Below are 15054 nucleotides of genomic sequence, written 5' to 3' on the forward strand. Positions count from 1 at the left end.
TCGAGCAATTGGAAGACCAGCTCCGAGCCCGCAATCAGGCGGTGGGCGAACGGTGGTGGTTCAATGATTTTCTAATCGAGATACGTCTACTCATGCACACACCGCGACAATTTGATCCTCCAGATCAACATGGAGGCGGAGGACATTCTTCACCCGAGATTCGGGAAGATGACGTGGAGCGCAGGGCGCGTGGGGCACGTCTACATACGTCTCAAAATGTGCCACCCCGAGGACAAATATGCGCACACCCTTCAGACAGGAGAGGTGGAGAAGGGTCTTGCGCTGGACGATTTGGAGGTGGACCTGACGATAATTGTCAACCCATTGAGTGCAGCTGAGCCAGACACCCGTCACGCTGAGTATGCTGACGCTCAACTTGCATAAGAGCAAAATAGCGTCGGCGGAGCTCCCCATTTCAAGCAAGAGAGCAAGGGCCCATCGACATAGCTTTGGTCCAGGAGCCCTGGATTGCCTCAGGCAATGCAGTGGCCAGACTAAAGTCCTTAAACTACAATCTACTCTACTACTAGCAGGAACACAACCGCCGTGTGTTTCCTCTTCAGAGAACTACCATCTTGCAGCGCTGAGGGAGCTTAGTAAGCGTAAAGGGCCACCAGAAAGGCCACCCAAGCCGGACAGGTCATGGGGAAGCGTTTTAAAAGTTAAGGTGCAGGGAGTCGGAGACCCAGTACCGGCGGTGAGTGCGGGTGCGAGCGCACACCCCCCGGACTGCAGGAAACCCGAAATGGCAGTGGAGTGCTTGGCTGCCAAATTGCTTAATGCCACAAGCAACAGAAGGATCCGCAGACAGAAAGGGACGATAGAGAATCTGGAACAGGGAACCACAGACGGAAGCTTCGTCTTCACTGGTCCCTTAGAGTCGGAGGCAGAGTTGGCTACGGCCCCGGAAAGGAGCCTCAAGAAGCACGTGCAAAACGTGGGGAGGTACGAGCGGCTTAATTAAGTCGATCCTACCAGCGGAGACCAAGCCCCCAAGCGCACACGCGGCGGTGATTGAGGACCCTAAACCTTCAGCGTCAGCATCAGCTGGCACGAAGACGTAGGTGGACCAACCTTTAACGTCATCGTCTGCGAACGCGCGAGGGAGAAAGGCGAAAAAGGTGTCCGGGAAGCAGAGGGGGAAGACCACACCTCCGACGCAGGTACCTAGGCACCACCAACGCCTCTGTACAGAAAGCACCGGTGGAACCGACTTCCGAGCCGAAGAAGGCGAAAGCAGAGGACATTCTGGCCAGCCTAGGATCGCCGGCCGAGCTGCGGGTAGCCATCATCGACCGCAGATAGCAGATAGCCCGTTTGTTTGCGAGTGCATGGGTATCAAGTGGTATAAGGGAGCCAAAGCAGTGGCCTGTGGCTATGCAGAATCTCTTGAGTTTCTCAAAACCACAGTCCAAGGTTGTGGTGAACTTTGGCCAGGAGCGGCACTCTGAGTAGTCCCCACGGATCAGATTCCCAGGAGAACGATCAAGAAGGTGTAGATTCCTCCCCCGATCAAGGCGGATGAGGACACACACGTTCTAATCAAGGCACAGAACCGGATCCTGGAGACATCTGACTGACCATCACAAGGGCGATAGCGCGAGACAAGGGGAATGGCAAGGAAATCTGGATCAGTATTGGTCAGGAAAGCCTTGCCAAACTCCTTGCATCGGACTGCCGAATATCTTTCAGTATGGGCATCATGGCTTCGTTCAGCGGTACAGTACCGCGACACCCCAGGTCCGCTAAATAGCATGAAAGTGGGGCAGATTAATCTGCATCACTCAAGTGTACCACCGTCAACCGTCAACGACTTCAGACGCATTTTTGTATCGCTCCGTAATCGCAATTAATCATAAATTAATTCGCGAAAAGCGCTCGGGGTAGGCATGGGTACTAGAAGAATAAAAGAAATAATATAAAAGAACAAATGTCAACGTATAAGAGCACCAGCTCGGTAAAGAGCACAAGCACTGTAACCAAAGCAAAAATTACCCAAGCCCGGCAACAGCAACAAGACGAGCGTCGGCTCTCGCAAGCAAAAAACAATGCGAGCTTCTCTATACGCTCGCCAAAGGCAGCAGTACCAACAAAAACTCATCACTGCAAGTGAACGAGGAGAGAGCACGCTCTCTCTACCCTGCATTGCAAAGTGGGTCATGGAGAGCTCAGTTCCCATCCCTCGACTTGTACTGCCTAACCAGCGATTTGATAATATCGACAACAACTAGTACAAAGCCCTCGCTCAAAACTGTGTCTTCGACCACAACAACGACAACAACCACTGCAATTGCTCAGCGCCCGATACTGTAGACCCACTGCGACAAGCCCCAACTCTCACAACCAATCAGTTCGAAAAACGCTAACGGAGCGTTTATTCAGACTGGGCTCGATCGCTATGTGCAAATCAAAAGAAAATTGAGCCCACAAACTGCGATGAACAACAATGCAACTAAAATAACCGAGAACACTGTGCCACATAAGGCACTAGCAAACAATAGATTTGCGATACTAAGTGTCCCAAATGAAGATGAGATCGCCCAAACACCCAAGGCCAAAAAATTAAGACCGCCTCCTATTTATGTTCGACAGGCAAAATGTGCTGAACTGACTAAAAAAATAACTGATAAAATTGGCGCAAACACATTCTAAAAAGGGGTAACATAATTGAAACAAAAATACAAGTCAATGACGAATAAAACTACTACACCTACCAAAGCAAACGTTCTCTTTCGTAGTGACCAGACGTGTTTTTGTTTTGCGCTCCGCATTTTCTTTTTGTTTAACTTAAATAACTCTCTAACTAACTTACATTAAAATCAATTTTTACCGCGGGTGCAGCCTGATAATTTTGTAAAAACAAAACTTATTTAATTAATTTTGTGCGTCGGTTACGTGTGTTTGTGTTATTGCTTTTCGTAAGTACGCCCTCTCATTACATTTAGCCGCTCTTTGTCGTACTTATTGCCGTCTATCACTCTCTCTATCACCTAACTCTCAATAACTGTTCTTTCTCTCTCGCTCTTGTAACTTTTTGTGCAGTAACGCTCTCACTTATAAGCTGTTGCTGCAACCACTCTCCTCTCTCATCTTATTTTTACCGATTTCGCTATTTGTTTTGAACTTTTTTTTCCCGAAATAAAAAAAAATAAAAGACATCAATATGGACTTTTCTATCGTCTGTGCCAAAAAAACCTGCAAGAAGCAGATCACCTCTGACCAGCCCAATATCCCTTGCTGGCTTTGCGAAAGCGTAGTGCACGCAAAATGTGTAGGGATCTCGGGCCGTGTAGGAGACGCCATTTCCCAAAACAACGGCCTGCATTATAGTTGTGACGAATGCCGTGCTGTGGAAAACGACATGCGTTCGTTCATGAGGCAGACACGGAGTGGCTTCAAAGAGCTGATCGGAGGCTTTAAACAGCAATATGATCGGCTTTTGGCCATGGGCACTCAGTTCATCAGTTTACAGCTGCTGGCTGAGTCTCCGAGGCGCAAGAAGTCTACTCCGCGGGACTTGCAAGTGCCGACTGCCTCATGTCCGCCGGCATCTAAAAAACTTACTCCGACCACTCCTTTAGTGCAGCAGTTGATTACGTTTGCTACTCCAAGGGCAACGATCGCTGCTGGTGATGCAGATTCGGGAGCCGAATGCGTCACTTCGGAGAGTATGCAGTTAGAAATGTCTGTAGAGTCCGTGTCCATCGAGTCCGCACCCAACCCCTTAACTATCCCCTCAGTTTCGCTCCCACCAGCTAATAGATGTCCAGGACCACCGGATACCACCATCACAGGTACTAGGCCTGTGGTGCCAAAACCACTGGTGGGAGCGACAAGTTTTTGTCTCGCGGCTAGCCCCTGACCTCACATCCAATGATTTGACCGCGTTTATACAAAGCAAAATAAAAGCCGTCGGCTTAAAGGTGGAAAAATTTAACTTTTCTTACGCCAGGTAGATATCTTCCTTCAAGATAAGCGTCTCCCCAACTCAATTTGAAACCATTTGTTCCGCCAAAATTTGGCCAGAGCATTTGGTGGTTAAAGAGTTTAAAGCTAAGAAAAAGAATAGGCCCCCCATTACTCTTCCTAGCATTCAGACCAGTGCTTGTGTTCACCGAGACCTGGTTAAAGCCGGACATCCTTAGTTCCGAAGTTTTGGCAGGTCGGTACACAATTTTTAGAAATGACCGTTCGTCTCGACGTGGAGGTGGTGTCCTTATTGCAGTGGACTCAAACTTCACGTCGGAACATTTCATGGTCCAGGTTCAACAAGACCTGAAATTCCTGTGCGTAAAACTGATTCTCCCAGGCTTTTCCATTTTCATTACTTGCTCGTATATTCCACCTTCCTCGGATATCTTAATATACGAGCATCACCTGTCCGCTTTAAAAACTGTTTCTTCCTCGCTATCAGATAAAGACCATATGATAGTTCTTGGTGATTTCAATTTGCCAGGTACTGTTTGGTCTTCGGTAAACGAGTCTAATAACCTTGTGCCCATGTCACGACATGACTTTATCGACGGCTTGCTAGACCTATCCCTGTCTCAAGTCAACCATGTGAAAAATTCCTTGGGTCGATTGCTTGATCTGTGCTTTGTCTCAGATCCAACCATAGCGTTGTTAACCCGAGCCCTTCCGCTCAGTATACCTGAAGACTCCTACCATCCTAAATTCGAAGTGTCAGTCGATATTGGCCCTACTGTATTGGATCGAATGGGTAGGCTATCTGAACATGTCCGCTGCTTTCGTAAATAAGGGATTTTGATTGGTCCGCTCTGTACATGTGCACTGATGTTATGAACGGCACAAACATTTTTTACAATGCACTTGACACATTTTTTGATTCTTGTGTCCCACTTTCTTGTCCGGTTAGATCTGGGAAGCCTCCTCGGTTTACCAAAGAGTTATCCAGCCTCAAAAACTTAAAATCAAGACTATAAAAAATTTCGAGATGTTGGTTCTACCTCTTCTCCCTGTCGCTATGTAATAGCTCGGTCAAATTTCTCCGTTCTTGACGCTCAATGCTATAAAAACTACCTATCTCGATGCAGGATACGATTTTCACAGGACCCTAAACAGTTTTACAGCTTCGTAAATAGTAAGCGTAGAACGTCCGCACATCCATCCTCGTTATCTTTTCTCAATATGTCAGAAAACAATGATCAGGCAATTGCCGATCTTTTTGCCAAATTTTTCCAAACAACCTATTCTCATGAAAGCTACTCTGGTCAGCCGTATCCATACAGTTTACCAAGGTCGAATGGCATCTTCAGCCCCTTGTTAAATGAAAGCTCACTGCTTCATGATCTTCGACTAGTTAAGCCGGTGTTTTCACCAGGTCCCGACGGAGTTCCCGGCTGGGTACTGAGCCTACGCTCTGTGTGGACCCCTGCTTAAACTATTCACCCTATCCATTAACTCTTCATGCTTCCCCCACCCATCAGGAAGGAATCTTTTATTATTCCGATCCATAAGAAGGGTAGCAAATCTGATGCGAATAATTATAGAGGTTTATCTAAGTTATCCGCTATTCCTAAAATGTTTGAACAAATTTTAACTCCGCATTTGCAACATCTCTGCAAATCACTTATATCTCCGTCTCAGCACGGATTTATAAGGTGGCGATCAACAACCACCAATTTATTAGAGCTTACCTCTTTTATCATTAAAGGCTTCCAAGGTAACTTGCAGACGGATGTCATTTACACTGATTTTAGTAAAGCATTCGATTCTGTAAACCATTCCCTTCTAGCACACAAACTTGACCTTTTAGGGTTTCCGCCTAATCTTTTGAGATGTATTTCTAGCTACCTTCGTTCTAGGTCTCAAAGAGTCCTCTTCAAAAACTCCTTTTCTTCACCTGTTAAGGTTACTTCTGGAGTACCACAGGGCAGCCATCTAGGCCCCCTACGATTCACACTTTTTATTAATGACCTGCCTTTAGTATTAACAAACTCTCGAGTACTCATGTATGCGGATGATGTTAAACTCTGTGTCCAGTATAAGGACATTTCATCTCACTCTCGCTTGCAATCCAATCTCAATAACTTTCAGTCATGGTGTTGTGCAAATATGTTACACCTAAATGCCTCGAAATGCAAAGTAATGACATTTCATCGCTCCAGCCCCTTTTTGGCTCCTTATAGCCTCTGCGGTAGTTCTCTTGAGAGAATTACCTTGGTTGATGATCTTGGTGTTAAATTAGACCCAAAGTTAAAGTTTTCTGAACACATTTCTACCATGGTAAATAAGGCCATGGGTGTGCTTGGGTTTATAAAGAGGTGGTCAAAGGAATTTGACGACCCCTATATAACGAAGACTCTCTACATCTCGCTTGTTCGTCCGATTTTAGAGTACGGCTCTTGTGTATGGTGCCCCCAGTACAAAGTACACCAGGACCGTATAGAATCAGTCCAGAAAAACTTTTTACTTTTTGCTCTGCGTGGCCTTAGCTGGGATGCAGGTGTGAGACTGCCATCTAACCCTCGTAGATTGCTTTTAATAAACCTTCCAACATTAGTTAGTCGTAGAAAAATGCTTGGTGTGATTTTTATGCAGAACCTGATCAAGGGTGACGTAGATAGCCCTGACTTGTTGAGCCGCATAAACTTTACGATTCCTGTTAGATCTACTAGAAACTTTATTCCTTTGTTCCTTCCGCTTTGTAGATCGAATTATTCCTTGCACGAACCATTTAGGGTCCTGTGCTCGGACTTCAATTCCCTCTACCATATAATATCCACCACTAATTCCCTTCCTCTTCTTAAATCACTAATACTAACATACCTTTTCCGTAATTAGTACTATTTTTTAGCTATCTTTGCATGTTAAGCTCTTTGAGTTGTGTTTAGTTCTAATTTTCCTCGAATTTTAGTCTAACACCTATCTTCCCTGCATGCTCGCGATCGGTTCAGTAACACGCTTCGCGCGTCATGCGGCAGCGCCCCTCGGTCGGCTGGGCGGGAGGAGGGGCTGCGTTTCTGCCTGGGTTCCGCGCGTAACAGGCTTCGGCTTGGTGTCGCATGGGCCACTTGATGGTGCAGTCATTCCATATCAACGTCCAGACCAACTTAAAAGTAGCAAAGTGGTTATCAAAGGAATCGAACTAACAGTCCTAATCAATTAGATAATAGATGGACTTAACGATAAGGGCTTCGAAGACAAAATGGCTATGAATATAATAAATAGAAATAAAATTCCCCAGCCAATGTTCAATAAAGAACTGACACCTGAAAGTACGCATATAAGTAAAAATGAAGTTCACCCAATGTACAAGCTTCAATATCTACTTCACCGTAGGATCACAAATTGCCAGGAATATGGACACACGAAAACTTATTGCACTCTACGGGCAGTCTGCTGTGGTGATGTTCAGCTCACTGAGGCTTGCCCCGTAAATAAGGAGGACCCATCTGCCAAAAAATGTAGCAACTGTGGGGGAAACCATACTACCAACTATAGAGGTTGTCCTGTCTATAAAGAATTAAAAATTCGCCTAAACCAACAAATACCTGCAGCTCGAAACCCGGTCGTCCGACAAAACTTACCATATATACCATCAACTACGACTCCAGTAGTTTCTTTTGCTCAGGCGTTAAGTTACAACAACGGGTCGTACACCTCAGTCTCTAAGCCGACACTTCAACCAACCACAGCAGGAATAATGCAGCATCAGGCATCAAATCAGATCCCAGAAATCTCTGCCCAACATACCCCTGCAAATCCATCCCAAATGCCTAGTGGAATTGAGTCAATGCTGGTAACTATAACAAACACAATGGTATCAATACAACAAGCGATGCATGAGCTTATGCGCAACCAAAATCTCCTCCTGGAGCTCCTAATCAAACCGAAATCTGTTTAAATGGCTTGTATAAATATATGTTTCTGGAATGCAAATGGCATTTCGCAGCAAAAATGCGAGCTCTTACAGTTCCTCGCTCAACATTGACGCTATGCTCATATCAGAGACTCACCTAATAAATAAAAACTATTTTCACCTCGATGGCTATAACTTCTATGCGACAAATCATCCCGATGGTAAGGCACATGGCGTTCTGATCAAGAATCGCATTAGGCATTATCCATTGCCTTCATATCTACACCCTATCTACAGACAACAGCAATTCATATTGAAATTCAGAGCGGCTACCTAAACCTAGCCGCAGTATACTGCCCACCACGCTTCTGCATTTCCGAAACAGAATTTGCAACATTCTTCGACCTACTAGGTGACCGATTTATAGCAGCTGGTGACTACAATGACAAGCACACCCATTGGGTATCTAGACTTACCAACCCGAAAGGAAGACAACTATATAACGCTATAATAACCCCACGAAACAAGCTAGACTTTATCTCTCCGGGCAAGCCCACATATTGGCCCACAGATCCAAACAAGCAACCCGACTTGATTTTCATTTTGATTTGGCAGTTACACGAAGGGTGCTGCAAGCTCAGATTAATGTAGATCACTTAACAGATATATCATCGGATCACTCGCCCATTCTACTTCACCTTTACGACCATCCACAGCTTTCGGAACGCCCACACTTTCTAACTTCTAGCAAAACAGATTGTCTCAAATACAGGAAGTACATAAGCTCTCATATTGATAGCTGCCCAAACAATAATTGTAAAGATGACATTGATAGGTCAGTCGAAGCATTGGTATCCTCAATGTCACTGGCGGCAAAACACTCAACACCAATATTAGCATATAATAAACTTTCCAACAGCAGTCGTACTTCTAGGCACATTGAAGTGCTGCTACGCGATAAAAGAAGGCTTCGCCGAGAGTGGCAAGCACACAGATCACCTGCCTCGAAAGAGCGGCTAAAATTAGCCAACCACCTACTACGCAGAGCCCTAGAAGATGAAAAAAACCGAGCTCAAATATCCTATATGGAGCAACTCTCCCCAACTAGCAAACGATTCCCACTGTGGAAAGCAAAATCAGGCGTATGCCCACCAATCGAGAGTGAATCACCTTTGCGTACACAAACAGGAGAGTGGGCTCGCAGCAACAAAGAGAGGCAAATACATTTGCCGTTCATCTAGAAAACGTCTTCAAACCACACCCAGCAACAAATAGCTTTGTGCTCCCACCAACCAACAATCCCGAAGCTACTCCGCCTATCATATTCCAATCAGGAGAAGTCACAAGGGTCATTAAAGACCAAATCTCAAAGCAAAAGAAAGCTCTGGGCCACGATTTCATCTCCCCTAAAATGGTCATAGAATTGCCGAGCTGTGCAGTGTATTTCCTTACTGTGATATTGAACAGCATGATGAAATGGGGCTATTATCCTCAAGAATGGAGGAAATCAGTCATCACAATGATCCATAATGCCGGAAAAGACAAGTCCAAGCCATCATCATATAGACCTATCAGCCTACTGCCTTGCCTATCAAAGATATTTGAAAAGCTGCTCCTGAATCGTATCAAGCAACACCTACACATAAACGGTGCCATCCCGACTCACCAATTTGGATTTCGCGAAAAACACGGAACCATTGAACAAGTAAACTGTATAACCTCTGAGATACGAAATGCATTTGAAAGACGAGAGTATTGCTCCACTGTTTTTCTGGATGTCGCCCAGGCTTTCGACCGCGTTTGGTTAGATGGCTTAATCCACAAAATCAAAATATTACTTCCACAGAACATCCATGGAATATTGGAGTCATACCTACAGCAAAGAAGTTTCGCAGTACGATGCAAAGATTTCCTCTCTGAATATCATCCAACTGAAGCTGGTGTACCGCAAGGTAGCGTGCTTGGACCGACAATGTATATCATATTCACAGCAGATCTACCGACAAACAGCATAACAACAACTTCGACATTTGCTGATGATACTGCCATATTAAGTCGCTCCAAGTGCCCAAGAAGGGCCACTGAACACTTATCATCTCATCTCGTGGCCTTAGAAAAATGGCTAGCAGACTGGCGGATACATGCAAATGAGCAAAAGTACAAGCATGTCACCTTTACGTTAAACAGACAAACTTGCCCTCCATTATGTCTGAACAATATCAACATTCCACAAACCACCGAAGTAACATATCTTAGTGTTCATCTGGATAGAAGGCTTACTTGGCGTAAACACATCGAAATGAAGAGAAATCTACTTAAATTTAAAGCTAGTAATCTAAATTGGCTAATAAACACCCGTTCACCACTAAAACTGGAGTACAAAGTACTTTTGTACAGTGCAGTTCTCCAACCCATCTGGACATACGGCTCCGAGCTATAGGGAAATGCTTGCGTTAGTAATTTAAAAATAATCCACAGAGCTCAATCGAAGATACTAAGAACTATCACTGGGGCACCATGGTACATACGGAATGAAAATATCCATGAAGACATAAATGTAGGATCAGTTAAAGATGAAATTGCCAAAGTGAAAGCAAAGTACCAGGCCAAGCTTCAAGCCCATCCTAATAGACTTGCGTAGTCTTTAACTTGGCACACTAGCCATACACGACTCCGGCGAAGAGACCTTCGCCTCCAATTCAAGCGGCCAAAAATTGTAGAATCCACACAAGCACAGAATGTGAGAATACATGGCACACACACATTTACGTAAACTGTAATCTCTAGAAAAGTCGGTTTCTGCAGCTAAAAACGAGAAGAAACGTGTGAGTCGCTACTGGGGACGCGACTCTACTTATACCCGTACTCAGTCAGTATATACATTTTTGTGCATATGATTTTTTAGAATTAAAAAAATTTTACATATTACCTTTTTTTTGCTACATCTGTTATCTACATCTACAATGTATACTTTACATCTAACATGTAGATTATAGATGTACCATTCATATTCTACATCTCCTCCGCTAGGGATTGTTCGCGAACTGAACGCGGCAGAGTGTGCGAGTGAGAAAGAGAATGAGTAGCGAGTCTCTGGCAGGGGGTGGCGGAGGAAGCAACTGAAAATTTATTTCTTCATTCTGGCTATAATTATGATCCGATCTGATTCAGATTCGGCAATCTGGTAGATATGGTCATTCTCTACGATACTGCGTTTTATCGTATCTTTAAAATTGTGCCTGCCACAGACGGGGCGGGGCGAAATTTTGAAATACACTTGTAGCAGTGTGATGTCACATGAGTCTGGGAACCAAATTTGGTTACCCGAACTCTTATAGTCTCTGAGATCCAGGCGCTCAACAAGACGGACGGACAGACAGACATGGCTATATCGACTCGGCTATTGATGCTGATCCAGAATATATATACTTTATGGGGTCGGAAACGTTTCCTTCTCTGCGTTACACACATCCACTTTTACCACAAATCTAATACATACCCCTTAACTCTTTTTTGAGTACGGGTATAATTATTCTATGCATACAATCATATATTTTGGAGTGTTACACGTACACAACACATACATGCTTGCTCTCCGTCGGCTCGTGTCACGTCATTAGCCGAACGCGGTCGGCCCTAGAGCCGAAGACCTGGGAACGTACGCTGCAAACTCAGCTGCGCCCCTTTCGTTGTATGAACTGGCACATCTATATACTGTATGGTTAGTGGCATGACGCAGCCCCAATGTAAACAGCCTATTAGACAATTTTTCTGCGTAGAGAGGGATAGCTCTCGAGACAAAATGCAACATTATTGTTCGTAGCCGTCTCTAGACACTTCTAATGGCGTTTAGTAAAACAACTGAGGTACTAATTGACACACAATGATGTTTTCCAGCAGAACACAGACACCAAGCCAGCAATATTGTATCCGCAAAGTAAAATTTTCGATAAATTCTGCTGCAGCGCTGCTCCGAGCTCAAATTGACAGCCAGCTTGACGCATATAATTCTCTCGCCCTGACTGCAGGCATTTCCCAAAGGGGACTCTTTATTTTTCCAGCTACACAGTTAACAAAGTCTAATGTCATATGGCTATTCAAACAGCTAAAAGTGAAGGGTAAAAAAGCTCCTTGCAAACTGACGCATATCCATTGCCGTGATACCCAAGGTCCACTAAACAACATCAGGTAGTGCACTCAAGTGCACCATGCTGCGGCTTATGGACAAAAGACGGTAGACGTAATGCTTAGCCAGGAGCCCTGGATCGTAGGTGACAGGGTTTGGGTGTTCGCAGATACCGTCTTCCCTGCCACACCACAACCCGCAGGAAAGGCCAGAACCTGTACGAACTTAATGTTCTGTTTTCTTCCAGGTACTGCAGATAGTATCTTACGTTGTAAATATGTGGAAGAGGAAGGACGGAAAACATCTATACATCTATTTCTATTTAACCCGCATACCTGACATATAAAGAAGAAGACCTCATCACAGATTCACTGCTATACCATAGATGGCACCACAGAGGCCTCAAGGCTTCGAGGAGCACTGCCAAAGGGGCCCACCATAACAGGCTTGCTCCGTAACCATGACGGTACTTTCGCAGAAAGCATTCAAGAATATATATAGAACTCCTCATGAACCGCTTCCCTGGTTCCTGAAATATCATTGGCGGCGAATCCACCGCCGACGCAGAGCGACATCAGGAAATTAAGGATATCAAACGAGATATAATAAAACCAGACAGGATTCATCTGGGCCATTAAAACATTAAGTCCCTACAAATCCCCGGGGCCGGAAAAAATCTGACCAGGCATGCTGCAATCAGCATGTTCACACCTACTTCCCTGGCTGCTCTATCTTTACCTACCTAAATGGTAGATCAGGAAGATAGATACACGAAGTTTTTGGGCATATTGAAAAGACCCTTAGCCATAAGGAATATACTTTGGCGGCCTTCCCAGATATAGAGGGGTCCTTCCACAACGTCAGGATCGAGTCAATAACGGTCGCAGAAGCCAAGACAGGCACACACCCGACGGTAACAAGATGGATGGGCATCGTTCTCAGGAACAGAACCATAAGCGCCAATCTAGGCTTCTCTTCCTCAAGAAAGACACACGAGGCACTCCTCAGGGAGGAGGTATATCCCCGCTCTTGTAGAACCTGCTCCTCAACGTCCTTCTTTTTCAGGTGGGGAGGAGCGGATACAAAGTCACGACCTGTGCGGATGATCAAGTAATACTGGTAACGGGCAAGCTCCTTCCCACAACCAGTGACCTTCTGGAATCTGCACTGGGCACGACCGCTAGCTGGAGTCTCCAGAACGGTCTGGGGGCTAAGATCCTATTCCAGGCTGCGGTAAGCTTCAGTCTGTCCAGGGTACGAACTACAAGTTATTTGTAGTTTGCTGGGACTTTTAAGGAGTGGAACTGGCCGGGTGAAATCTAAATAAAATAGGGTAGGATCATAACACTTGGTTATGTTTCTGAGGATTTTTATTATTGTTTATTCGATGTGTTCTTCGCCCTTCGTATAGCTACCGACGGTCTACCGATTGACTGGGATACATACTTTGATGATTGTGACTTATCTGCTAGCGCGTGTCTGTTGATTGACCGGTAACAGAGGGTTACCGAATCATCGGCCACAGCCAGTGTCCAATATCCTAAGTAAGGAGAATCGGAGACTGCTGACGGTCTTGCGCGTGTGCGTTGATTGACCGGTAACCGAGGGCTACCTATGTCAATACCCTCCCAGCAAATCTTCAATGTCCCAGGTAATGCGATAGATGTATGTGTATTTCGGTTGTGTAACTGGTGGATATACATAAATTTATGTGTCGTATTGGGAAATATGTGTATTTTGCTGTATTAGCTTATTGCTATATATATTTAACTCTAGTAGGAGGTGGTAGTATTGAGAATATGTTATTGTTTATTGCTATATATATACACGTATGCAGCAATAAGACCCATTATGGCATACGGAGGCCTAGTATGGTGGGAAGCGACTAACACTGAATCTCACCTAGAGAACATCCGTAGAGTCGAAGGGACATCATTCCTTGCTGCCATCCGATCTTTCAAATCCATCCATTTCATCTGCGTTGTCAAGCTACTATCAAAGCTTTGATGTTCTGCAACACCACAAGCAGACCCGTACGTGAAGGTACGGATATACGGATAAAGTAAAGCATATCAGGGTCATATTGACATCGCTTCCAACGAGAGTGCGGAAGACTGTGCCAGAACTGGAACACCTAAGCCAATGGCGGCGCAGTCACCGGCATCATCTTGCAGAAATTGGCCGAGCTAAAACGAGATCAGACAGGCGGTGGAACACAACTCCTAACTGAGATATCTCACGCTCGCTCTGGCCCAAGAACACTGACGGGAGTTATAACGGAGCCCTGATATCGGTCGCATTGCCACTAGATACGGACTGTCCCACAATGAATTCTACCGCAGCTGCACGCACGAGGAGGAGATAGAGCGCGTCCAGCATCTTCTATGCAACTGTCCTGCACTCATGGGAAGACGTCACCAAATACTCGGTGGAGCCTTCTACGAGGACCTGGATAGCCTGGCCACCACAACGATGGGGAAGGTGGCACTCTTTATTGTTTTAAAAACCCACCCTAATTAAAGGAGAGCGTCAAATGACAAGTATGGTGATCACAATGGGCAGGTCTTCACCCACTTCGACCACAAATGTAATATACCCCTTAACTTTTCAAGTACAGGGTATAAAAAGAAAAAAATCTTCTGGTGCCACTTTAACTAGTATAGCTTGACTTGTTGAGCCGCATAAACTTTACGATTCCTGTTAGATCTACTAGAAACTTTATTCCTTTGCTTTGTAGATCGAATTATTCCTTGCACGAACCATTTAGGGTCCTGTGCTCGGACTTCAATTCCCTCTACCACATAATATCAACTACTAATTCCCTTCCTCTTCTTAAATCACTAATACTAACATACCTTTCCCGTAATTAGTTATATTTTTTAGCTATCTTTGCATGCTTAGCTCTTTGAGTTGTGTTTAGCTCTAATTTTCCTCGAATTTTAGTCTAACACCTATCTTTCCTGCATGCTCGCGATCGGTTCGGTAACACGCGTCAAGCGTCATGCGGCAGCGCCCCTCGGTCGGTTGGGCGGGAGGAGGGGCTGCGTTTCTGCCTGGGTTCCGCGCGTAACAGGCTACGGCTTGGTGTCGCATGTGCCACTTGATG

This window comes from Drosophila obscura, unplaced genomic scaffold, assembly GCF_018151105.1.
Source record: "Drosophila obscura isolate BZ-5 IFL unplaced genomic scaffold, ASM1815110v1 contig_9, whole genome shotgun sequence".
Classification (NCBI taxonomy): Eukaryota; Metazoa; Arthropoda; class Insecta; order Diptera; family Drosophilidae; genus Drosophila; species Drosophila obscura.